The 27263-nt window shown below is 48.7% G+C and overlaps 1 long non-coding RNA gene across 2 annotated transcripts in view; it reads left to right on the forward strand.

The window, feature by feature from the left end:
• Window positions 1-27263, forward strand: part of LOC146798229 (uncharacterized) — a 123171-nt gene that overhangs the window by 17457 nt on the left and 78451 nt on the right. For both annotated transcript variants that reach the window (XR_014968644.1, XR_014968645.1), the window contains exon 2: window positions 4455-4527. This is a non-coding gene — a long non-coding RNA (uncharacterized LOC146798229). The remainder of the gene's footprint in view (window positions 1-4454; window positions 4528-27263) is intronic.

The following is a 27263-nucleotide window of genomic DNA, read 5'->3' on the forward strand; positions in this document are numbered from 1 at the left end:
GATTCCATACTGAATGTTGAGACGTCTCATCTGTGGACGCAAAGCAAGAAATTCTTTGCGGCGAGCATTGGTTGCGTTGGAAATATCTTGCGATATGAAGAGAGTATGATCTGACCAAATAAGACGCCTTTTAAGTCTGACAGCCTTCAAAATATGCATCAGTTCAGTAAATTCAAGAAAGAGCATAATAATTCCACGTGGTTTATTAGCGGCAGGATTTAAACGACCTAAGCGGTGTGCTCTTTGAATGTTAAGAGGACCTGTTAAAGTTGGAAGATCAAGGAGCTCTGGAAGAAATTTCTGAAGAAAGGACACCATGTCAGATCCTTCAATATTTTCCGGAAGGCCATAAAGGCGTAAGTTATTTCTTCGATTACGGTTTTCAAGGTCCTCAGTGTGGAGCTTAAGTTTATGAATTTCCTGTTCAAGGAGCGGAATTTTTGTAGAAGCATCCTGTAAATCACTAACAGGCTTCTCCAGATCAAAAACTTTACTTTCCATAGCGATCCATCTTTCCTCAATCTGTTTCAGCTTTTCATTAGTAGTTGACATGAAGGGTTGAAGACCACGAACTTCATCCAGAATAGAGTCCAAAACAGGATTTTGAGAAGAGTGGATAGGAGAAGGCGGGTCGTTGTTATGCCGCTTAGGTTTTGTACCAGAAGTGGAAGATTTGGTAAAATGTGGGTCAGTAGACATTGTGCTCAGCAGAATTATGGAGCCACAAGGTGCCAGAAAAAGTTCAAAAATATTCAAAACGTAGAAGCAGGTCTTCCAATAGGTGGACAGGAAAAGAAAATGGCACCGGTAAGGAAAAATACCATATGAATATAATTCAGTGCGGAAAAAAGGGCGCCTTGACATAAAATGGCGGCAACATACTTTTGTGAAAAAGAAAAAAAGAATTACCGCACTAGAAAGCTGGGCAGTTTCAAAAGAGAGGGCAGAGCCCTAAGCTACAATGTAGCGCATATCAATGCTATCAGGTCTGCTTGCACACAAGACAAAACCGTCGGAATGATATTACTCACACATTCAGCCATTGAAGTATGAAGGCTGTTATAGCCGCTGTCATCATGAAGGCATTGGAGAAGTAAAAAAAGAGGCGGCATCAATAAAGCCCATGCTATGCCATATGGTAAACTACAAAACATAAGGAGCGATAAAAGTGAGTAAAAAACCTTGCAACGGTGAAACGGTGAACAGCAGTTACATTCCAGTGAAGAGAGAGACAAGCGCGAGCTCAACGGCCCAAAATGGCGGCCACTCGCATCTCCGTGAGGCGAGATAACCGCTGATTAAAAGATGAGAAAATACTGCGTGAAAGTCAATTTAAAAGCAGTATTCAGGCTCACCGCATGTTCACCGGCAAGGAATCAGCACTCGCCGTCAACAACGGAGGCAGACAAGCTCGAAAATGATGTCGGAGTCCCGCGACGCAGCAGAGCTCACATCGAGTCCGCCATTTCCTGCGGCGCGCAAGCCACACCCCTAACCTATCATTTTTGACATGTTTTCAGCCTGGGAATGTTATGGCGATTGACACTTTTTACCCTCCTGTGTGAGAGGTATTTGTCAATCAGGGAACGCTGACACCGTTGCACTGGCTTTTGCACACAGACATGCAGTGTATATACCACACCAATGTCACTATTTGCCTAATGAATGTTTTGTCGGACACTTTACCCCCCATATGTGAGAGGTCAGTGCCCCAGAGTGCCATTTTATTAATAGACTTTTTTGCCGTCCGAATAGTTTGTAGCATGTTATTAACATAGAGTCTCTTGTTTATGCCACTGATCGGCCTTGTCCATTTGGTTGGCATTTTCCAGCCACTGACATTTTTCCAGCATGAATCCAGGTTGAGTCTTTCCTCCCTTTTCCGCTCGGAGACTCACGTTCCCTTAGTTACCGGCGTTTGACACCGCAAGACTACATGCACGCACGGCGCTACCTTGCGTATAAAGGAGCTGCCTCGCCTCACCTCCGGTTCCCTTCTCTTGGACGAAGCGTTATATAGAGGACTCTGGTAAGTGGCGTCAGCGCGACTGCTTGCTCTGCGGACTACTTAGGCCCCCCTTCTTTGACATTGAGCCGGGCCTCACAACATTTTCGTTTTACTTTCCAGGCCGCAAATCCCAACCGGACAACCTTTGGTTTCGCCTTAAGCTAATGCTGAGTCAGGCAACCCATTGTGTTGTCAGTCCTGTTGGTGTGTTTACATACTTAAAGGAGTTTTTTTTAATTTCTTTATTAATCTGTTGGGTCCTGTCATTTGTTGTTCTTCCAGGGGGGCCTATTCTATTTATGTTTTGAAGGGACATGAAAGTGACTAGACATTTTTGAGTAAGTTGTATCACTGACTGCTCCCCAGACCTACCCGCCCACGCATTACTTGAACGCAGTTTCGAGTATGGCTCTGCTGACAGTCTGTATTTTTTGCTTCAGGTGCTGTGTTCTCTCTCTCCGTTCTCAGATGTTTTGGAGCCTACACGCCCATTATCCCATGATCCCCCCGCCGTGAGCATCATTCACGGTAAACCTAGTCTCTCACTCGAGTCTTTTCACTCCTAATTCCCGTTTTGTCTATGACAACTACGTCCCTCCGTTTTTAATCCTAGGTGCCCCCCACCTCCTCATCTCCTCCCTGTCCTGAGTAAGACCCCTGTAAGGTTTTCAGATACCTACAACATTGTGGTGTCGAAACGTCGACATCTTCAGAACTTGCCAGCTTACGCATCAGCGAGTTCGTGACTGAGACTGTTTTAAGCATGGCTTTGCAATCTCATAACATATTTTTTTTTTGTAGCTTCAAGTAAAGCTGCTTATTGATCTTTGATGAGGATCACGAGATCTGCACTTTACTCTTGTCCTATACCTGTCCACTTGCACAACAATCACTTGAACCTTCTTTCACACCCTCCCATCTCCACTTGGGGAACTCATTCATTCACATGTTTCTTTGATTCCATTTTGTGTTCATTGTGATTAAATAACAGTGAACTACATTTATTACCTTTGTCTGATATGGTTTTTGATTGCGTAAAATGTTGTGCTCATTTTAAATAATTGTGTACTGGGATCACTCCCATATTGTACCACTATATACCCAGGTCCCAAGGACAGTAATTGGGTCTACCCTTACGGTAATAACCACATCGAGTTTTCTGCACGCTCAGGTGGGCGGTCAGCAGTTTTGGCTTCGACAGCTATCAAATATGTCTCCCAGTCCTCGCCACCCATGTTGCTTTCATTGTTGATGTGCAGTATAGAAATATATTGAGTGTTGTCTTCACTGGCCTTGTACTTTGGTTTTTATTCTGATTCTCTTGAAGTCCATGTTGAAATGTCCCAGCATGTTCACTACTCCTAGAAAATGATACTACCCCCAGGCTCAAGAAAACCTCCGCAACTGTCTCACAGCGACTTTCAGTTAGATGAGCAGTAACCACCTGAGGTGTAACTTGGAAAAAGTGAAATTTTACCATTAGGTCAACAATGTTTTTTCGCCTAAACTCTGGTGGCCAGAAAATACTACTCCCCCTCCAAACACCGTAAACGTGGTCAGAAATCTTGCAATAAAATTTGACATTACCCTATCGTTTAAACAGCAATCCCTGACAGTTGCCGGGACCTGTTTTCACATCATAAAAAGCCTCAAGAAATTCTTTGATCTAATTCCCATCTCGGCAAAGCAAACTGTTTCCGTTGCCCTTATCACATCCAGGCTAGATTATTGTAATAGTCTATATGCAGGAACTAATAGAGCAGTACTGCATAAGCTCCAGATGGTCCAGCATGCGGCTGCACGGCTGGTACTGAAATGGCCCAGGCGATCGCCCGCAACAGCGGCACTAGATATCCTACACTGGTTACCAATTCACAAACGCATTCTTTGTAAGGTCCTCATTATCACTTTTAGGGCCTTCCACTCTCTGGGCCCCCAATACCTTCGAACTGGTTTTAAGCGCTATGTTCCCTCCCGAAGCTTGAGATCAGCAAATGCCAATCTGCTAAAAATACCTGCCTTCAGATTGGTGTCAAAGGGTGGAAAACCGCTCACGGTCTTAGGTTCAAAGGCTTGAAATAAACTGCCCCCAAAACTCTGCCAAATCACATCAGAGTCCCTGTTTAGGAAGGCACTAAAAACCTGGATCTTCAGTGCTCCAGACACTCTATGCAAAAGGCTGATCTGATCATCCATCCCTACCGTCTTGCAGTAAACAACCTCTTCTTTCCATTGAGGTTTCTCAGCGCCAAGATGCTCCTCGTAGTGATAGCCGCGCTATATAAATATATCATTATATTACATTACTCAAACGTATATGTGAGCAACTTGCGGAATGATAAATTGTATGTAAACGACTGGCAGTTAATAAAATACTACTCTCTGAATAGCGAAAGGCTCCCCCAAAAAGGATAAAAAACTAAGTGTTATTGTATATTTTTTTTAGCAAGAAGACGATGTCTGGTTCCAAGAAGTTTCAAACTTATCTGAATGGGCATGGTGAACAGTACACCAGATTTGTAAGTGGTTTTAATTGAAATCTTTTGGTAAACACATTTGAAAGTGGTTTGTGCGTCGATGTGCAAGAGTAGAAACAAGCAGGAGTGTAGCTGTTGAATTGTATATCGCTTGCTCTTGCTTACATTCTAACAATTATACTACAGACAGTTTTGTAAAGTCATTTTGTAAATATGTGTTTTTCTAGAAGAAAAGTCAAAATAAATATAAATCGTATCATGGATTGGTTTAACTTAGATTGCGTTATATCTATAATGCCCTGCAAAGTATCCCTTAACCCAAACAAATCCCTTATATTCCACTAGAAAACTTTGCTTGCCTTGCAAGTTCCTATTTGATGAAATGACCTTTTTCCTCAAAAAATGTACATACCTATGTCCAATTATTTATCAATCAATAAGTGTTTCCACCAGAAGTCTTAAAAACATACACAAACCATAGAAAAAAACAATGGCATTGTCAAAGTAAATGTGTTTTCATCTTTGAAAGGCGTTAGCCGCACTTTTAGCTTTGCCAATGGTTTTGCAGATGAAGAACAACGTATGCAAAAAAAAAAAATCGGCACACAGCATGATGAAGTATAGGCACACATAGGTCATGTCTCGCTAGCCATTCTGGGCCTTATTTATGAGGTTTAGCCATAGGGCAGTGGCGCAGGCCTTCCTGCAGTGCTGCTCTACCGTAGTAGAAAAGGGGAGGAAGGACTTGTATCTGTCAAATACCTGTCCTTTTCCCCTGCGCCAGTGCAGAATGGGCTGCGTGTGCCAACACAGGCACCTTTGCACCAAGGGAAACCTTCCTGCACAAAAACAATCACAAGATAAAGGGAAAACGAGGAGAAATAAAGATATTTCTCCTCATTTTGCCTCCTTTACACCTCCATTGGGGAGGCATACGTTTTTGGTGCTGCCTCAGTTACGATTTCTCGTAAATATGGAACAGGCTCCTGTGCCACAGAACATTACAAAAAGTTACGTTCCGGCAGAGCAAGGGGCTTCATAATTGAGTCCTTCTATCTTTTGGCGTCAGTATGATGGTGTATGCATGCACACACGTTACCCCACGTGTGCACACATTATGATGTGGCGACCACTTTGATGTTAGTTCTTTTTTCTAAGTTATGATTTCTAGATGGTGGAAGACGTACACGTAAGCTAATTGAGAGAAAGGGTGAGAAGGATGAGCCTGGTAGCAAACTGATTGTGCTAGTCCCTCCTGAAAGGGTATAATAAAACAGAGGATTTCTTTTTCAAAAGAAACATGGAGGGATGGGGAAGATGTGGAGGAACAGGGCATTTGGATGAACAAATCAAAGAGAACTCCATTCTGCACTCTATCTGGCAACTTCTAGTTGCACTTTTCATGATGGAGCTGCCATTTGTCTAGAGATAAAAACCACTACGATTACAATTATTGATTGCTCACCTTCCTTTGTGTGTTTGTTACATCAGCTATTCCTGAATACACATTTTTTGAATGACTCATCAGGCTATGCTGTGATTAGGTTGAAGCCTACCTGACAGCAGAGTTGTCTGGTTTGCAACAACTTGGGGACTTTCAGAAAGCTTCCCTGAGAATGCATTCCGCCCATTGCTTACCATTGGCTTTCTGGTTTCTAACTCACATTTTCTGGCTTTCTATTTGCTGACTTTATTTGTTTTAGGTAGTCCAGGTTCAGTTTGTCCCTCCCATGGAGCAAAGCCTTTTTACACTACCTCTCCTTGCATTCTTCCATGAGTGCTCCTTCCATTAAACAGGCCTGTAAATGTTGTTCTTATCCTGTCATATTTGCTGTGCATTCAAAGATTGAGGACAAATAGGCTGGTCTTCCAAGGGAGCTGGGTAGAGGAAATGTTTTTTTTGTAGCACACAACAACATTTAAATGAACTAAGCAAGTATTTCAGAATATATAAGAATTAGCAAGCACAAATGAAGCACATTTCTTGTTAGTTCTGAAGTGTGTTGGAAACAAATATGTTAATATGATCAAAGCAAATCAATACACTGGGCGATGCCAATTCCACACATTATCATTTGTGTGCCGTATATTTTTATGTGTAAAACTGTTTGTCTGTGCAAATGTAATGGTCCATTTCAATTGAAAATGTGTTGTCTGTAATTTCAGTGTGCTACCACACCATGCATACTACACTCCACCCCAGTCAAGTTTCAAGTTTTTTTATTTAGCAGAGTTACTTAAAACCATTGCTACAAAATATCTCATTACGTGTCATCGGTTATTAATAATATTAAAAACCAATTAAAAGACATTATAACCAAATGGTGTTTACAGTACATTAAAGGAATAAGCAGTTATTTAGCAGCGTCCAACTTTTCCTTGTCAGCTGTATTGCTGTTCTGACTAGGCATTTTCTTCTCCACTTGTCTTAAGAATTTTACAAAGCGGCAGTTAAGCTGTGTGTCCTCGGGTGCAAAACATGCCAGCACAGCCTGTCTCCGTGTGCGAATACCTCTCTGGTTAAAAAGTGGTTTAAAAGCGGTCTCCTTTCCTTTGTTAGTTCCTTGCATATGTAGAGAAGCAGCATATCTTCTTGCGGTGTACCACATAAACGACAATTGGCATCAGATTGTTTTTTCAGCCAATATGGAAAGTGCTTTGTGCATGGCAATAAGCCTAATCTGTATTTTAAAAATTGAATTTTTGTATGTTTGGTAAAACCCTAAGCTAGATACTTTTGTGCAACCAGGGAGGAATAGGAGCTCAAGATCATCCAGCCATACAACCTCTTTGTTAGGGCTGCCTTATTTTCAATCCAAGATTGAATCTTTACTACATTCTACTCTGTACCACTCCACACCACTACATTCTACTCTGCACTACTCCACTTTGCACCAAACTACTGCACTCTGTGCCACTGCACTCTACTCCACTCTGTATCACTTCACTCTGCGCCACTGCACTCTACTCTGCATCATTCTACTCTATGCCAATGCACTCTACCCCACTCTACACCCCTACAGGTTAGGCCACTCCACTCTACTCTGTGTAACTCCACTCTAAGCCACTCCACTCTGCAACACTGCACTCTACGCCACTGCACTGTATGCCAGAACACACTATGCTAATCCACTCTATGCCACTCTAATCTACTTTGCACCACTGCACTCTATGCCATTGCACTCTACACCACTTTACACCATTACTCTACGCCACTCTACTATACACCACTGCACTCTACATTGCACCACTTTACTCTACACCACTTCACTCTAACCTGGACCACTCCACTCTACACCACTTAACTCTACTCTGAAACAATCTACTCTACACAACTGCACTATATTCCACTCTGTGTCACTCCACTCTATACCACTGCACAGGTTTTTTCATTCCAATGACTGGTGACTCCAGAGGTTAAGTTGTGCACCATGGTTTTCCAACTCTGGTTTTAACACTTGACCAAAGAGTCATGCAATTCTGGGGAAATCTACTGTATTTAGAAATGTGTGCAATGCATATATTTTGCAATACAGTTTATAAACAAATCCCAACTACCCAAACATTATCAGGCGTCCTTCTATATTGTAATACTTGTTCTATAATGATGACGGGCACAGGCTGCATACTTTCTTCTGCTGAATTGTTTACTTAGGATGCTATACCCGAAATGATGTCCAAGCACAAGCTGTATGCTGCAGTGAGTAACATTTATCATATCTGATACACGCTTCCACGGATTCTAACACGATCCTTTGCATTCACCGGCGCCAGGTGGCACTGCTTGTCTTCAGGGATGAAGTTAGTTTCTCGATAAGCAATGGAGTATCTCAATAAAAGTGCCACCAGGGTGGACATTCCTCCCGTCCCATCCCGCCACCCCCGCGTTTTTCCCCACCTCACCTCTGCTTCCACTAGCACAGGCTGTAGAGCCGTCCCGGTGTTTTCGTTTTTTTTCTTGAAATGTTTCAACATTTTCTCGCCGTTTTGAAGGCGTTTAGATTTGTTCTTCGTGTGGCACAATGGCAGACAAATATGTATGAAAGACGATCATTCGTACTAATTCCGGCGTCCAAACAGGTCGCATGACACTTCATTATGTGAACTGTACGCCCAAATCAGGGCCACTGAAATGATGTCAGTCTGCGTCCTTTGCATTTTCAGTATAATTATGGATCTGCCACATAATCCATTATCTGCACATTTGCAAAGGCTGGCTGATCATTGTTAGAGATGGGATTTCTGGTTGGCTAGGGCTTGCGCCAAAGTCAGGCAGAAACCACCACTCTAGTCAGGGCTGGGGAGTTACACGCCAAAGATAACCCCTGCTCACCCCCTAGGTAGCTTGGCACGAGCAGTCAGGCTTATCCCGGAGGCAATGTGTAAAGCGTTTGCGCGCGCACCCAACACCCAAGGCCCACCACAAAGGAAACTCCACACAAGGTATTATATAAAAATAGCCTTTGTATTATACCAAAACACATTAGATAAAAACACACACTTTACAATGTGCCAACAGGCATGGGCAGAATTTACAAGGGATTATATGTACAGGGGACAGGGCCACATGGACCACTGTCAGGAATTAGCACTTTTAGAACTTAGCACTTAGAACATAGGATATAAAATTACTGTGGCACAAAATAACACATGTAGCACACAACCAGTAACTACTGGTAACAGGTAAGTACCACCTACGCAACCCTAACCACCTTAGGAGAATATTACGCAGGGCACCATGAACACATCAGCATAACCTATACTAGGAAAAACCCTCTCCTACGCATAGGTACAGCTAGACATAAACGCAGCGTAAAGGCATTGCGCAGGCGCAAAAGTACACAGGTAACAATGATCAGGTACCCTAGGTGAGGGCACAACACAGCAAACTGTCCCCAGGCCAACCTGGCCTTTCAGGGGCTCAAACGCCCTTCGTCCACAAAGTCAGGGCTGGACTGCGCAGGCTGTGCAGGCCAATGTGCACAGGGGCACAACCTAAACGTGGCAGCTGCCCACTAAGTGCTGGGCAGCTGGGGAAGGGAACCTGGCACCGGCGTGCCTCTTGAGCCCTCCCTGGGCCCGTTAACAAACAAATATGGCCTGTTGGAGCCTCTCTGGCTCGTGAACAAACAAATATGGCCTGGTGGTGTCTCTCTGGCTCGTTAACAAATGTGGGGGCAACATTGGAGCGGCCCGCTGCCTTCCGGGGCCGATCTTAACAGGAGGAAGAATGCCCCCGTACGTTGGAGCGCGCAGGGCGCTCTGACCAAGGAAATGCCCCCGCTCGTTGGAGCGTGCAGGGCGCTCTGACCAAGAAAATGCCCCCGCTCGTCGGAGCCTCTTAGACTCTAGGGCATAGACAGGTCTGGGACCGGCACCTAATACCCGCACGGAGTCCCCCAGCCCTTCACCACTTACCAGGCTGCTCTCTGGGGACTCCTGCGGTCGACGGGCTCTTCTCCCTGGCGGCAACCGCGCGGGGCTCCCTCGGCTCCCGGAAGCCCTGGTCACTTCCTCGTCGTTCCGTGGCAACGCAGGGATTCTCCGGCTCGTTGTCCGCCGTCATGACTTTTACTTCCTGCTTTCAGTACAGGAGCACGGGGTAGGCTTCCGTCCGCTTCCTGTGTTTGCAGTCCAGCCCACGTCTTCACCGAGGCTGCCTGGCTTCCGGTTTCGCGGGGAAATGCCGGGTGGGCACCGGCTCTTTTGGAAAGGCAATAAATCGAGGTGGGCACTCGATATGGGCGGCAATGTCCCTGGCAGGGTGGGCACCTGCCAGGGGACTTCAGGATCGGCAAAGATGGGGCAAACGCCGGGTGGGTACCGGCTTTCAGAAATAACGCGCTCCAAGCGCTAAGGGACAAAGTGAAAGCGCTCTCAGCGCTAAAGGCCAGTCCAGCGCTTCCAGGCGCTTAGAGATGCAAATGAAGCGCTCCCAGCGCTTAGGGGAGAATAACGAAAGTCCAGCAAAGTCCTCCTCTGTATGCAGCAAGGCAGGGGGGCAAGGCTGGGCCCAGAGCCAGCTCACTGGGCCTCCAGGCAGGGAGGTAGTCCAAGTGGCGGTCCTCTGGCCCAGCAACAGCAGCTGCCCCCTCAGGCAGGATCCTGGAAGAGAACAACTTTCATGGGGTCACAGCCCCTTCTTATACACAGAACACCTTTGTCTCAAGGTGCAGGGAAGGAGCGAACCAGTTACAACTGGTTCCTGAGCACTTTGTTTTGCTCAGCCCCTCTCCCTATTCAGAGAACAGGCCAGGGTCATCAGTCGCACCACAGGGGGCGGAGCCAGCATTGTGTGGGGAAAACCCAGCCCTATCCAGGACCCAGGTGTACTCTTCCCACCCATCTAGCTGCTGATCTCCCTATTCACCACTGGGTGACTCCTCCTGACTTTGGGGATTCCCTAGCCCGTCACATGACCTCAGCCAGCCAATCGCCAGACAAGGCACACATTACACACTGCACACAGAAGTGCCCACTTCTAGAAGTGGCACTTCCATCCTAGGTACATGCACGCCGCACACATCATCGTGCAGCATTTCATCACACGAGTCCGCACATACCAGACTCGACCCTGCACACCCCACGCATCAGGAACTACCAGGGACACATACATTCCCCATGCATTCCTATGGGAGGGCAGGCCTACCTCACTACACGCACGCACTTTACCCTGGGACACAGCGGTAAAGTGCGCAGAAACCAAAAATCACTACCACCAGGTCACCCGTAAAAGCAAAAAGTTTAGGGGTGAACCTGCCAGAAGGGCCAAGTCCAACAATCATCTTTCAGTTGTTTATACCTGTTGTAGCATATTGAGACTATATACACTATAATCCCGGCCCCCTTATATACCTCTGTAAACAAATTGCTGTCCAGAGATTTTCATTTTTGATTTGTCTTTTTGGATCATTAGAGAAGTAATTTAGCTTGGGTAGACATTGCTGATCCAGGCCTAATTTTCTGGACATTTTGGAAAAAGATGATGTGTTGCAGTGATGATGTAATATTTCAAGCACCATGAGACCTATATACTTCATTTGGGTGTCAAAACTGAGATTTTGGGGTCTAGTAGTTATATAGGTAAAGAAAATAACTCCTCAGAGCAACCCTTCCACCATTTTCCAAAATAGCGGCAATAATAGAGGAAGAAGAGACATATATAGGAATGAAAGAACTAAACTTGCATTTTAATCCTTTTATGTATACACCAAACAATGTTTATGATCTGAAAATAACAAAAAAATAACGTTTATCACGCCTGTTTTAGAAACATTTTCATAGATGAATTATTTGTTTTGGCAATCTTTTGTGGTACATTTGCAGAATGTCGATCATTTGAGAAGAGCATATCAACAGGGACATCTTTTTGTATCACAGGTTTTGCAAGTACATGTACAGTTCTGTGGGAAGAGGCTTTAGAAATTTCATAGGTTTTAGCAATATCTTTCCAACTAAATTCACACAGATCTTTCTCTAAATATGCATAATCCAAAATATTTACACATCTTCTGATCAAGTAAAACGCTCTTTTAATGTGTCCAAGCACAGAATATGATGTCGGTGGACGGTCACTTAGCTGGACTGATCTCTTGAACTCACTGTACCGAAGATTGTCAAATGTGTGACAGTTAAAACTCGTTTCCCACACAAGCACAAGGTATTTTTCTGCATCTTTAAAGCCACATTCTACTTCTCTTCAACAAATCCTTTTAGAAACTTCACAGGTTCAACAGTGAAAGCAGCAAGCTTTGTTCCAATTTTGCTCAGAGTGTCTTCACCCGTAATAATATGTGCCTTGTTAGAACACTGGGCATCTCTGGGTCAAGTTTCTTCTACAGAATATAAAGTGGGATTTAGTGTCTTTTCTTGCTTGTTCCATAACTCTGACAATCCTTGACTTATGAACATTGCAACAAATCTAAGTAGTGCAAATATAACATCTGTATCATTTGACAGTACAATGACTCAATTGGAACCATTTAGAACAGCCAACTCAACATATGGCACAACGCAAAGGTCAACTTCCTCAAATTTGCTGATAGGGTCGTGAACAATATGGCCCATAGCTTTTGAATATATCCCTGCAGGCTACAACTCCTCATTGATAATCCTTCCACTTGCAATAATTGGATTTCAGTGTTCACTGAAGCATCAGCAATGTTTTTGGCGAGTTAACATCTCCAAGTAAATCTTGTTCGATGTTGATGGCCAGAATTGATCAGGTTACACAGGTTTAGGTGTCGAATTATTTCAAGATAACTGTTAAAGACAATGTGCCGTTCTTGCAAGGTGCACACTGATTATGATATCTGTAGAACAGTCTGAAGGACCTTTCTGAAGTTTTGTATGGATGACCATTCACAATTGTGACATATAGACCACAACAGAAGCAGCTTTTAATGAGGACACCTCTTCAAATTGAAATTCTTCAGGTGAAAGATTTTTTAGCTCTTTTATGAGTTTGTGCTTCACTGGTTTGGTTGCAGCATCTCCATCAAATAATGCATTTGTTGGAAGAAGATAATGTGACAGAATGTCATTGATAAATTTACCCCTTCCTTTTGCTACATCCATTCTTCTATGTGCTTGCGAAAGTTGTTTTTTTAACCTGTTTTGTAGTGGCTGGTTAGATGAAACTCTTAAAATGGCAATCTGAAAGAAACACGTTAGTTACGGATTCCTTACCTTAGAATTACCCCCAGGCGTCAGACTGGATCCGGAAAGTTTTTTAGTCAGCAGTACCTCTGCGCGTTGGAAGGTTGGCGTCGTGGTACCTGGGATGACATCGCGGTAGCTACTTACACGCCACCCTCGTGCACTGACGTCCGTTCTTTCTTTTTCCGCGCCAGCCAGCGCAGTTCCGGAGAGAGCGGTACCACCAGTCCTTTTTTGACTGAACCTTTTGAGCAACTTTTGTCAACGTCTTTTTTGAGTCTATGACTCCTGGTGTACGAGGTATGTCCGGATTCAAGGCATACGGATCCTGTACCTGACTGATGTCGGTTACGGATCCGCACCGCGTGTGCCTCTTTTGCTTGGAACACGACCACGACCCCAAATCGTGCTCCGACTGACGGTCCATGGCTCCGAAGGCTTTACGGGAGCGGTCCTGAAAGCTGCTTGAGCACCGGATCTGGCGCCGAGAGGGGTCTTTGTGCCCCTGTTCATTCCTGGGCTCCCTTTTAAGCCAGATTGGCAACCTGAGGATAAGGAGGAGGACTGGGAGTAGTCAGGTGACCCTTTAACTGATCAGCTAGGATCTGTACAGGACTGGAGAGAGGAACTGGGGGATGCCAGTGGTATTGACATCTCCCCTGACCTTGGCATGTTGTCTCCTCCTACCGTGGCTACGGAGGAGGGAGCGTCTACGCAGTGGTGTTGCGTAGGGCGGCCGAGGTTCTCAACCTTGAGCTTCCTACGGTGGAAGTCAGGACTAACCTCCTGATAGAGGTCCTTCAGCCGGCTGCAAGCTCTTCAGAGCCCCTGCTGCCGTTTAATGAGGCACTTACCGACGTCCTTTTGGGCACATGGTCCAGGCCCAACACGGGGGCTTCCGTGGACAGGATGATTATCCGACGCCACCGCCCGGCTCCGGGCGACCCCACTTTCCTCTCCCAACACCCCACCCCGGAGAGCTTGGTGGTCCAAGCCTTCACTTCCTAGAGCTCATTCCCTGCCGCTCCATTGGAAAGGGAATCCAAGAAGCTGGATCATCTTGGGAAGAAGATTTTCTCTTCCGCCAGCTTGGGACTGCGATCCATAAAGACTGCGTGTCTCTTGGTCCATTATTCCCACTCTGTGTGGGATACGGTTGCGCAGTGGGGACAGTGCTCTCCCAGGCTGTCGCCGCCGGGAGAGATGCAGCTAAGTTTACCATCCGTTGTGGACTGGAAACCGCCGACTCTCTAGGCAGGACAATTTCCACATCTGTAGCCCTTCTTCGCTACGCTTGGATGAGATCGACTGGCTTTTCGGAGATGTCCAGAACACCCTCATGGACATGCTCTTCGATAGCTGTTGCCTTTTTGGCGACAAAGCGGACAAAGCTTTAGAGCATTTCAAAGAATCACGGGCTACGGCCAAGTCCTTGGGCCACTCCAGTCGCCTAGCGCAGTCTGCTTTTTGCCCCTTTCGTGGCTACGGAAGGGGTGCCCCACTACGTCATGCCCAGAGCCACAGGCCGCAGCAAGTTTCCCAAACTTCGCGCGGCCGGAGACGTGGGAACCACCGTCGTGGTTCAGGGGGCCAGCGGGCGGGCCAGTCCACCAACCCCCCCTCTGCAGCAGCCTCCAAACCCTCCTAGTCCGACCTTTCAGACCCATCAAATGGCAGTGGGTGGCAGAATTCACCATCACCTCCCCCACTGGCCCCCCATCACGTCGGACAGGTGGGTTTTGCAAATAGTCTGAAGGGGCTACTCCCTCCCCTTCAAGGCTACCCCTCCAACCATGCCACCTCAATACCACTCCAACAGGAAGTTTTGGCTCTCTTGGCCAAGGGAGCCATCAAGCGCGTTCCTGCTTCAGAAGCAGCTTGTGGTTGTTATTCCCACTACTTTCTGGTGCCCAAGAAGGATAAGGGCCTGCATCCTTTCTTGGATCGCAGGAACGTCAACCACTTCCTCCGGAAGGAGAAGTTCAAGATGTTGACGCCCGCTCAGGTCTTGTCTGCCCTTGACCCTGGAGACTGGATGGTAGTGTTGGACTTGCAGGACGCTTATTTTCACATCCCCGTACTGCCAGCCCACCGACGTTACGTGCGGTTCACGGTAGGCCACGAGCATTTTCAGTTTACCATGCTCCCCTTTGGCCTTACCAGCGCCCCTCGGGTGTTCACGAAAGTAATGGCAGTGGTCGCAGCTCATCTGTGCAGATCAGGTGTTCCAGTCTTCCCCTATCTCAACGACTGGCTGTTGAAGGCAGGCTCGCCCCAGGCAGTTGTCTTCTACCTCCAGATTACGGCCAACCTCCTGCATTCTCTGGGGTTCTCCATCAATGTGCTGAAGTTGCACCTGATTCCCTCTCAGAAGCTCCTCTTCATCGGAGCAGTTCTGGACACAACGCGATTTTGAGTTTATCCTCCCCAACAGTGAGTCTGGGATATTCGGGCTATGATTCAGATCTTTCAGTCTCTATCCCGGGTTTCGGTCCGGATGACCCTGAGGGTACTGGGCCTCATGGCCTCTTGCATTCTGCTGGTTGATCATGCCAGGTGGCATATGCGGGTTCTGCAGTGGGACCTGAAGTTACAGTGGGCGCAGCATCAGGGGAATCTGTCTGATTGCGTTGAGATCTCGGAGGGCACTGCTCAACAGTTGCATTGGTGGCTCACGAACCAGGATTGGGTCAGCAGCAGATCCCTCTCCCTTCCCCAACCAGAGCACACACTTGTGATGGACGCATCCCTTCTGGGATAGGGCGGCCACATGGGAGAGGCGGAGATCAGAGGCCTCTGGTCTCCGGCGGAGTCCGGGCTCCACATCAACCTTCTGGAGCTTCGGGCGATTCGTCTTGCACTCAAGGCATTCCTTCCCTCTATCCGGGGAAGAGTAGTGCAGGTGTTCATGGACAACGCCACTTCTATGTAGTACTGCAACAAACAGGGCGGGTGGGGTCGTGGACCCTATGTCAGGAGGCCCTCTGGCTCTGGATTAGGCTGGAATATCAGGGCATATCCCTGGTGGTTCAACACCTGGCAGGTTCCCTGAACGCCAGGGCGGACGAACTGAGCCGCAGGTGCATGATGGATCACAAATGGCGTCTTCACTCGGAGGTGGTGCAAGGCCTCTTTCGACAGTGGGGAGAGCCTTAGTTAGATCTATTCGACACCAAAGAGAACACGCACTGTAATCAATTCTGCGCGTTGGACTTTCCAAGGCCGCACTCGCTAGGCGACGCTTTTCGTCACGAGTAAAGTTGCGGCCTGTTGTACGCCTTTCCGCCTATACCACTTCTGCCCAGAGTGCTGAAGAAGATCAGGCGCGACCGGGCTCAAGTCATCCTTGTGGCTCCCGATTGGGTACGGAGAGTCTGGTATCCCGAGCTGCTCTAAATAGCCATCGATCCTCCGACCCATCCGTCTGTTCAGGAGGATCTTCTGTCGCAGCAACAGGAGACGGTCCTCCACCCGAACCTGTCCAGCCTCCACCTCCTTGCGTAGAGTGAGTGGCGGCAGTTAACGTCTTTTGATCTGCCTCCTGAACTTTGCAATGTAATCTTGGCAGCCAGGCGTCCCTCCACTAAGACGGTATACGCCTGCCGATGGAACAAGTTTGTGGCATGGTGCACAGCAAAGGCTGAGGATCCCCTTTCTGCCTCTCTTTCTGAGGTTCTCTTGTTCCTTCTTTCTTTAGCCCAGCCGGGCTCTGCTCTGGGAACTATCAAGGGCTATCTTTCGGCCATCTCTGCCTTCCTTCGGCTTCCAGATCAGCCTTCTCTTTTCAAGTCCCCAGTGGGTAATCATTTATTGAAAGGCATAACTCATCTCTTTCCTCCTATTCCCTTCGTTATGCCTCAATGGGACTTGAATCTAGTCTTAACCTATTTAATTTGCGCTCCTTTTGAGCCGATTCACAACTGTCCTTTGAGGCTTCTGAAGTGTAAAACTGCTTTCCTGGTAGCCATCACATCTGCCAGGAGAGTGAGTGAGCTCCAGGCTCTTTCCTCCAAGCCTCCTTTCTTGTCTGTCCATCCGTACAAGGTAGTTCTCACGACTCGTCCATCCTTCCTTCCTAAGGTTGTCACTGCCTTTCACATCAGGCAAACCATCACTTTGCCCACCTTCATTTCGTCTCCGCATCCTTCGAAAGAGGAGGAGAGGCTCCACCATCTGGCATCCAAAACGTGCGCTTTCGTTCTATCTGGATCACACAAAACAGTTCCGGGTGGATGACCAACTCTTTGTTGGGTACGTGGGCGCCAAGAAAGGTCGGGCCATAGACACAAGCGAACCATTTATCGATTGGTCGTTTTGTGTATTAAAGCATGCTATTCTCTGGCTAAAAAGGAGCCTCCAGTGGGGCTACGTGCCCATTCCAGCAGGGTGACGGCAGGCACTACTGCCTTAGGGCGAGGAGTTCCTCTACATGACATCTGTCAGGCAGCTACATGGACATTACTGTACACGTTTACGAAACACTACTGTCTGGACAGCCAAGTCCGGAGAGACTGCTTCTTTGGCTGTTCTGTTCCCCAGGACTTTCTGGTGTGATCTTGGTTCGCAGACCCACCACCGGGGTTGGTATTGCTGGGGTATCTATTCTAAGGTAAAGAATCTATAAATAACGTGTTTCTTTCAGATGAACAAGTTACTTACCTTCGGTAACGATATATCTGTGAGAAACATTAGTTAGTTATAGATTCCTTACCGCCCCACCCATCCTCTCCATTCTGCGTACTGATTTCTAGGGTTAAGAATATCCTTTCAGGGCCCTAGTTTTGTGCACCAGTGGTCAGTGTCTTGCATGGCTCTGTATTTCTGGTGCGGAAAGTCATGTACAGAACCGACGTCAGCGCGGGAGGACAGCGTTTAAGTTGCTACCGCGACATCATCCCGGCGCCCACGATGCCAATGACAGACGCAGAGCCACCTTCCGATGCGCAGAGGTACTGCTGTCGAAAAAACTTTCCGGACCCAGTCTGACGACTGGGGGTAATTCTAAGGTAAGGGATTTATAGCTAACTAATGTTTCTTACAGATATATCGTTACCAAACATAAGTAACTTGTTCATTAAAGCTTGGAAGTTAAGCTTTAGTGATTATGTCAAACAGCTTTTTCTCTTTGAATTCAAACCTCTCCTGCTTCAGTTCTGCTTACAGTTATGGTACTAGTTTGAGAACACCTAGTAGACGTGTCTTTATATTGTTATCCATATATTGTTTTTTCACGAAGTTGTGTAGCCGCAAAGGCTCAGTCATTTCAAAGGAGTTTCATTGCTGCTGCATGAAATGAAGAAGCCTGTCAACATGCTTATTAAAATGTTCCCCTCTCTTTCCCACAAGTTTGTGGTTAGGAAGTTTTACGATGGTCCATTATTTTTTAATTTGTCCTCTCTCTGAAAACAAGAAAAAGTAGAAAAGACTTCATGGTAAACTAGATACCACTGAGCAACATATACACTTTTATGTGTCTGACAGACAATACCATTGGAGCTTTTCTGCTGTCCCGCTGAGCAGATATGAATGTTCCCATTGGACTGGCAGTGTCCTGTTGGCGGAGTACTGACGGGGGGGGGGGGGGGGGGCGACAATGGTGGTGGGGAAATAGGTAAGTAGGAATTTTCTTTTATGTTAAACACATATATGTTGTGCATGTGTACATATGTGTACATAGGTTATGTGTAGGGAGCATATTTTGTACATTCTGCATTGCACCCCACCAACATACACACACCAGGTATTGTATACCCGCACACACCGTAAACACCTACCTTTGATTCTGTCAAAAAGGGGTGCCAGTCAGTCGTGGTCAAGGTGCAGTAGGACATAGAGGACCTGGACAATGGGAAAGAGGACAACCTTGCAGCCTGTACCCCATAAACACGTGAGTTTTCACTCCTTTTCCTCCCATTCCGCCGACGCGAAGTAGGATGGATTCACGCCGAAATTCCTTCCGAAACAGGTCACATCCAAATCTGGATGGTGGGAATCCTGGCTGGAGTCCCGCTGTTGCCTGCTGCAGCCCATGCCACCACAGGGTGAAGGAAGTAGCCCAGGAGGGGCCACCCGGGTTGTCTACAACCTCCTGCTCGCCTTCTACCAAATGAAGAGTCAGTTAGACAGTAGAGAATACAAACAGTTGTTTATTAGCAATACTCTGCAGAGGTGTCCAATATGACCTGCACCCTAAGATGTCTGCCCAGGGACTGCCCCCCACAACAATCTGCAATGCATAACCATTTCTTCCAAGAACCTCCAACCACACCCACAGTGGGAAGTTACCGGCTTAGGCCGAACATGAACAAAGGAGGCACAGAAGGATGGGCTACCACCTGCTAGATTGGTACACATTATCACAGTCTGAAGTTTGCCCTGCTGGGTCTCAGCGTCTCCTAACGTGGGAGCAGAGCTACACACACAGATAGGTATGCGAAGGCAGAATGGTCTATTCATTAGTAAGTCAGAAGGCAACCTTGAACAGAAAAGAAAATAACAACTAAATACAGTGTTCGGCTGAGGCAAGCAAGACGAATGACGGGGCCTAGTTCAGATGCAGCCTAATAGGGATTACGAAATACAAAACGGAGTCGCACTCGCTAACTGAAGCTCGTACATTGCAGGGATAACTCAGTGGGTTGCATAACATGGATACGAATGGTGTCTTATTTAGCCGCACACTGCTAACCTAATATAACACTGAACAGGTGTATATAGAATGGGGTTTTCAAACCTAACAGACCCTCCTTTTAGCAGTGGAAGCTAAATGCTTTATTGACACTATTTGGTAGGGTCTTTGCAATTGTAAGCACATGTACATCAAAATATCTTTAGTATTCAAAAATACCTTCATCTATCAGCATCATATCCTGTATGTCCTGCATCATCATAGTGGAGACTTTATTATTTCATCCTGGCAATTTAGGGGTAAGTGTAAGCTTGCTCACGCAATAGGTTCAGCATGCTGGAAGACAGTTGACACATATGTAGCATGTGAAGATGACACATTTGATAATTACTAGAAAAAGAAGTATTTTCCAACCCCAGTAGGATATCAAACCCCAGAACCACCATGTCAAGGACCATGAACCATTGTCCTGATGAATATCAGAAGCAAGCCTATGTAATTTCTGGATAGCTGAATATACATTAGGGGCGTGGTCTGGGATGTATACGCAGCAGCTGCTGCCGATTATGTGACAAACTTCACCCCTATCGGCAAGGATGATGTCTAAAACCATCCGATTTTGAAGAGCAACAAGCCTGGTAGCCTGGAGCTCAGCTGTGATGTTAGTGAGTATGCCTGCTGTGGTGTTGATAACCCCTTCCACAACCCTGGTAAGACGACGAATGCTCACACTATTATACATAGGTCCCCAGAAACGCACAATACCCGTCATGGCATCGGTGAATTGATGTAGGGTAGTATCAGTTTGATTGATATCTGCTCTATCAATAACCCTCCTTACCCGGGACAAGGATACACTTCTCCACTGCAACCTATGTTTTTTTTAAGGGAGGCAAGATGGCGGTCACTTTGGCGGCTGTGTGAGTGGCTTGTGAAGTGCACCAACGCACTCCCCTGATGAAGGACTTTCCGTGACTCTCCTCACCTGTACGGAAAACCGCTCCATCTAGTCTGAATTAAGGTTATGCTGTGGCGGCATCTTTGTCGGTCTTCGTGCGGAGGAGCTGTCGGAACCAGCGCGCGGTCGGGAGGCAGCCTAGGGCGTCTCGCCCTTCTAACTCTGCTTCGGCTGCGGTTCCGGTGGCGGAAGGTCGGCAAAGCAACCGAGCAGAGGAGAACAAGCTCAATGGCCCCAAACGGGAGCGGGAAGGGCGCTAAGACCCGGGGCACTACCGCAGCAACCAATATGCCGGCAAGTTCAACTCCCCCCTCCTGTACGCGGGACGGACAGGCTGTGTTCAGAACAGATTGCGGACCGGGGGAGCCGGCGGTGACGGAGCGGGCGGAGACTGCTTCCTCCATTCCTGCAGGCAGCGATGCGCAGAAAGGAGATATGGGGCAGAAACAACGAATGGTGCCAGCTATTTCTAAAAAATTAGCCGGGAAATGTAAACTTGAGGTAAACAAGCTCGGGGACCAGGAGAAAACAAAATCGGGGGGCAACAAAGCATCTGCTACTGTGGAAGATCAATTACATAACCCTCTTGAGAGTGAAACAATGTTGCACAATATCAATATGTCAGGCAGCTTGACTAAAAAAAGCAGGAATGAGGCTGGGGAAAATTGCGATGCCTTTTTAGGAGCTAAGGGGAAGACTAGAGTGTCGGAAATACTGAGTAGGGATATTCATCAGCCAGAGGGGGAGAATCGAGATGAGGAGATAATTAATGACTTGGAGTCTGGAGATTCAGGAGGGAAATTCTATTCAATGTCCGATCCCTCTAACTCCTCCAAGAGTGAAAGTATTGCAGGGGATTGGGCTGACGACAATAGCTCCCAGCGTGATGAGGAGGAAGTACGTTTTGATGCTTCTATTAATCAGGGTACTGCCCGGAAAATTCGAAACCCTGATACCCCGTGTGTGAAAGATAAACCAGCCCATACTGCAGCGTGGGATTGTTCATTCTCTCCTCAGACGGTGACCAATAGCAATACGGCTAATAGTTCTATGGCCCCGGCGGTGAATATAGTTAAAGCAGCTCAAAGCGAAATTACCCATAGCACAATTTATCAACTAATAATGGCACACAGAGAAGAAACTAAGGTGGAAAGTATGCGGACCCAGGCCGCGGTCCGCAAGCTGCAGAATTCGGTGAGACGTGTAGCAAAGACATGTTCCGAAATTGCAACCAGGATTGGGGAAGCGGAGGAGAGGATTTCTGCCATAGAAGATCAAATAGTGCAGCAGAAGGATTCGATAGTATCCCTCCAAAACCTAAGAGATGACACAAACTGGAAGCTAACTGATTTAGAGAATCGCTCCAGAAGAAATAACTTGCGTGTTTTGGGCATTCCAGAGGGACGGGAAGGGAAGGATGTTAGGCAATTTGTTATTGAGGTATTTTCTGAAGCATTTCCTGATCTTAAACAGTGGAACCTGGAGACAGAGATCTTAAGAGCACATAGATTTCCTTTTTTTTTTTAAGGGGTGGAGCGGGAGGGCCTAATGAAAAACATAGGGCAATACTCATTTGTTTGAATAATTATTTGTTGAGGGAGGCACTGTACGATCTGGCCAGGCCAGACAGGAAGAGGACTGGTAAGGGTTGTGTCTTTTTTGTCCGTCCAGATTTCTGTGAGGCTACTGTTCAAGAGAGATGGAAGCTACGCCAATTGATTCCATCTTTTCAGGCCAAAGGGGCCCAGGCCTTTCTGCTGAATCCTTCAAAGCTGAAAATAGTTTATAAGGAGAAGACTCTTGAAGGCAATGTGATTATATGTTAATGTGATATAGGATTTCTCTTAGTATGATATATATATGTCTCAAAGTCCTTGGTTTGGTTTTGGGAGGGCCACGGGGGAGAGGGGGGGGGTTCCGGGGGTCTAGGGGGGTGCGCTTTTAATCTACTATCCATCATTGAGAACTCAGTCCTTACACCTCATTTGGGTGGGAGAGGGGTGGGGGGGACAGGGGTTGGGGGAGGATCAGGGGAAGGGAGGGGGGAAGGCACAGAGGGGAGGTGGGAGCGGATGTTAATTAGAATGTTTATGGTACTTATGATTTTGATGTTGATCTTAATGCACTTGAGCTTCTGTTTGAAGGCAATGGATGGCAGTCTAAGTGCTCGATAGATTTTGCTGATTTAACCCTATAAAGTATATAGCTCGATTGTCTATTTGTTCGTGGAACATATGTGGGTTAAATGACAAAAGGAAAAGGGGGGTGATGGCTCAGATGCTGCGGATGCAGCAATATGATTTGTTATGTGTACAAGAAACACATATAGCGTGGAATAATCGTAGATGGCTCAACGATCTTGGCATGGAAATCTTAGGATGCACCAAACAAAGTTCTAATACTAGAGGGGTAGCAATTTTTATGAGGGACGGGTTAGGAGTTTGTAAGCGGGTAAAAGAGGATGCCCTGGGGCGTTGGATAATTGTCGAACTGGTAGTTAATGGCTTTTTATGTACAATCTGTTCAATATATGGATCCAATTTGGATGACCCAGAGATGCTATTTCATTTAAGTATTGAACTGGCAGCTTAGCCATCGCCCCTGATCTTTTGTGGGGATTTTAATCTCCACTTGGAGGGGGTTTTGATATTATGGGAAGTAACCCATACATGGGTAAGAAGACTAAAGTGTTTAGAGCAATTAAGGGCATTGTCAATGAGTTTGGTCTTGTAGACGTATGGTTTGCCCAGAAGAGAAATGTCCCCGGCAGTACTTTTTATTCTGCCCCTCATAAGAAACATGTTCGATTAGATTTCTTTTTCATTTCGGCAAATATGGTGGCAAATGCGAAAATAGAGATCATGCCGAGGATAATTTCAGACCATAATCCGTTGGTACTTGAACTCGATATTAGAACAAAAACGCAACCAAGGGTCTGGACCTTTGAGCGCAATCTCTTGTTTGACCCCGAATATTGTAAACTTATGTGTGAGTGGATCCCTGAGTTTTTTAAGATTAATCGTGGTACAGCCTCGGATCCCATAGTATGGGACACATTTAAAACAGGTGTGCGGGGGGTAACACTGAGTTATTCGATAGGGGGCGTGGCTTGGCAGCCGACGGGCATGGACGCGTGAGCAACGAGCTCCGCATCCAGCCCAGCCGAAATCCTGCACACCTTGAAGCCCCGGTGTTCCGGGAACCCCGGAGGGCATCCTCGCCGGTTGCAGACCCCGAGAGCGGTGTGGCGAAGCGGAGCGAGGTGGTGGGGGCTGGCACCGCAGCCGGACTCGCGGCGGGCGCGAGCCGACACCAGCCATCTCGTGCGGCCTGTGTGGAGAGAGGTAGCCGCGGCCCATAGTGACTCGGGGGACGGCCGGAGGTGAGGCTCGCCCGGCGGGGAAAACCGGAAGTGGCGGTTCCACCGCAGAAGAAGGCGGAACGTTGCGGAGCCCGGCCGGGGTGGAGCGGCTCGGTGCTTGGGGCCCTCCGCGGGCTGGTCCTGCTGCTGTGGACTCCAGGAGGAGGGGCGGCGGCTCGGAGAGCGGAGTGAGGCCTGCGGTGCGGTGGGCGGCGGCCCCGAGGACACGGAGAGAGCGGGAGCTCCGGGAACGCTGACTGGAGGCCAGAAGGTGGGGGGCCGGCCCCGCGGGAGCCACAGAGGAGGCGGACCCGGCTGGGCCCTAGCTGGTTAGCCCGACCCTCTGTGGGGCTTGGAGCCGTCGGGCAGCTGCGGCCCGGTACGGACGGCTAGAGGGCGGCGCCTGCTTTGGTGAAGCGGTGAGAGACCGACTCGGTGGACTGTGGTGGGGCTGCCTGCCGTCGCAGTGTACAGCTGGGCAGACGGCCTTCGCGGCGAGGTGTGGGGGCTCCTTGCCAGGGAGCCTCATGGAGTGAGGGAGCCAGGGAGCACAGGCGTCATCGTGGATTGGTGGCAGGGGTGTGTTGAGCCCTACTGGCGGTGAGGGGAGCCTCGGCGCCCCATAGTGGCCACTGCTTCGGGAGGCTGCCCTGGAGGACGACTGCCTTGCGACCCCCTGGTGTACCTCCTTGCTTGGGAGCATGGGCAAACCGAGGCCCCGGCTGGGGGCGAACCCGACGGACCCTGTGGGTGACACTGCCAGAAGCCGGGATGGAGGGGCACGCACGGAATCTGCGGCGGGCCTCCAACAACGCCAGTTGGAGCAAATTCTGCAGGCCATTGCGGACACGAGAACCGCGTTACAGACCGACATTGCGCAGGTGTCTACAGATCTGGGACGGCTTCGGGCAGACCACAGGAAGTTGGCGGATAGGGTCAAGCAAATGGAGGACACATTGGACCTGGTGGCCCCGGCGCAGAAAGCCTCGGAGGCTCAGACGGCGGACCTCCTGCGGAGGCTGCAGATCCTGGAGAAGAGGGCCGAGGAGGCAGAAGGGCGTAATCGCCGCAACAACATTCGCGTGGTGGGTCTGCCCGAGAAGGTTGAAGGGGGAGACATGTTGTCCTATTTGGAGGCCTGGTTGAAGGAGGTAGTGGCGCCAGGGGAGCTCACGCAGTTCTACACCTTGGAGCGGGCGCATAGGGTTCCGGCCTGCGCCCCGGATCCGGGTCGGCCCCCCCGGCCAGTGGTGGCCCGCCTGTTGCACTACAGGGACCGCGATATTATTCTCCAGAAGGCCAGAACCATGGGCCCCTACCAAGTGGATAATGTTCCAGTCTCTATTTATCCCGACTACCCCATGGAAGTCCAGCGCAGGCGCTCCTCCTTTCAGGCGGTGAAGAAGGCACTGCGGGACGAGGGTTTGCAGTATTCCTTGCTGTTCCCGGCCCGCCTCCGAGTTGTGCTGGACGGTAAGACATCCTTCTTCAATGACCCCGCGGCGGCCTGGAGTTGGTTGGAATCATTCCGGACTGGAGCTGCGGCGCATGCCGACGGAGGTGAGCCATCGGGGACCCCGGCGAGGGCCCGTCACAGCAGGCGCGCCAGGACACGGACGGCAGGGGTCGGATCACCAGGGGCGTCCCAAACAGTGCTGGAGCGGCGGGCGGCACTGCGGGCGGTCTCCGAGATATCAGGGGCCGCGGCTTCCAGGCCCAGTGAAGATTCGGGATCCCAGAAGGGATCTGAGACTTCCCTCTCCGATGGCGCTGGACGGGATGCGGAGCTGCTGCCTGACGTCACTCCAGGGACGGCGGATGAGATGCTGGACGCTTGAGGTTTTGGGGTCTCACCTGTGCACCATAAGGGGGGCATGTGCAGGGCGGGTGATGTTTGGGGTGGTTGGTCTAGCCTAGCATTATGATGCCGGGGGAGCGGTCCGTGCTGGGCGGCGGGTTGTGGACGGGGACTGTTGAGGGGATCCGGAGGCGGGAGCGAGGGGTCTGAGGGGTGAGGAACACCGAGGTAGGACTTACAGAGACTGGGCATGGATGCATGGAAGGAGACTGTCGACAAGCCCGTCTGGCGCAGAGCCACCACCTCACCCTCACAGACGTTGTGAGACCCTGGTGGCTACCAGAGTGTTTTGATTTTTCGTGGGGTGGTGTTTGGATGGGTAACTACGGTTTAGCACCTGTTCTGGGGAAGGGAGGGAGTTCGGGGAGTTGGGTTGTTACAGGGTTTCAGGGGGATGTCAGTGTGCCTCGGAGGGCCAGGAAAGGATGGTGGATCAGGCCACGGGATGGGGACCCCACCTGAATTGAGATTTTTGACCTGAAATGTGAGGGGGCTCACCTCTATGGTGAAGAGACATAAAGTCCATGCCTACTTGGTGCGCAGAGGAGTCCAGGTAGCCTTCCTCCAAGAGTCCCACTTAGATCGAGAGGAGGGGAAGGCATTGCATCGGCGCTGGCGGGGCCAATTGTTCTATACTACCTTTTCGAAGTTTGCCCGGGGGGCCCTGATTTGGGTGAGGGCGGGAGTTCCTTTCCAGCCATTGACGACGCTAGTGGACCCGGAGGGTAGGTTTGTCGCAGTACAGGGGCGCCTGGACGGGAGGGACATGGCATTATGCAGTGTGTATGCACCTAATGTAGACCTGGCCGCCTTTTTCTCCAGATTGTCGGGGCAACTGGCGTCATATTTGACGGGAACGGTGGTGATGGGAGGGGACTTTAATTCGGTGACTGATGTGGATCTGGATAGGTCCCACCCGCCCCTTGCACAGTCAGTAGTCCGCCGGGCGGCCAACAGTAGACGGACTTGGCAGGAAACCTGGGGGTTGGTGGACACTTGGAGGACACATCATCCGACAGATAGGGATTACTCCTTCTACTCAGCCCCCCACGAGTTGTATGTCCTATTGGATAGTATACTGTGCTCCCCGGATGCCCAGACTTTGATGCGGCATAGTGAATATTTGTCTCTGATCATAACCCCTGCGTGGGGGCGCTGCAATGGTCCAAGCAACGGCAGGCGATTCCTACTTGGCGTCTAAACCCCTTGCTGCTGGAGGAACAGGTTTTCCGGGCGGAGGTTAGCGGATGCGTGGAGCAGTATTTTGGGAACAATTCGGAAACGGCGTCGAGCCGGGCGATGGAATGAGACGCGT

This window comes from Triturus cristatus, chromosome 9, assembly GCF_964204655.1.
Source record: "Triturus cristatus chromosome 9, aTriCri1.1, whole genome shotgun sequence".
Classification (NCBI taxonomy): Eukaryota; Metazoa; Chordata; class Amphibia; order Caudata; family Salamandridae; genus Triturus; species Triturus cristatus.